We start from the raw sequence: 479 nt of genomic DNA on the forward strand, positions 1-479 counted from the left end.
CCTGTGCATCCCCAAACCCCTTGTGCATCCATCCCCAAACCCCCTGTGCATCCATCCCCCTGTGCATCCCCAAAACCCCTGTGCATCCATCCCCCTGTGCATCCCCAAAACCCCTGTGCATCCATCCCCCTGTGCATCCCCAAGCCCCTTGTGCACCCCCTCGCGCCCCCCTTCCCCTTGCATGCAGCTCCAGGGCTGCAGGAGCTGTGGCCACAGACCATGGGCACCAAGCAGACCAAGGGGTGCCAGCCGGGCAGCTCCGGGGAGAGCCCCCCGGCCCAACACCGCAAGAAAGTATCCCCCAGGGAAAGGGGGGACTTCCTCACCTCCCTCGTGGTGAAGTCCGGCGAGAAGTTTGGGAAAGGTGGTGGCAGCAGCTTGCCCCCTTATCACCGGCGGATCTGCATGATCCAGGACATGCTGGTGCTGGTGAAGCAGGGGAAGCAGGAGGAGGCCAGCAAGCTGCTGAGGCACCTGCG

The sequence above is a fragment of the Chaetura pelagica genome, unplaced genomic scaffold, assembly GCF_000747805.2.
Source record: "Chaetura pelagica isolate M959 unplaced genomic scaffold, ChaPel_1.0 scaffold193, whole genome shotgun sequence".
NCBI lineage: Eukaryota > Metazoa > Chordata > Aves > Apodiformes > Apodidae > Chaetura > Chaetura pelagica.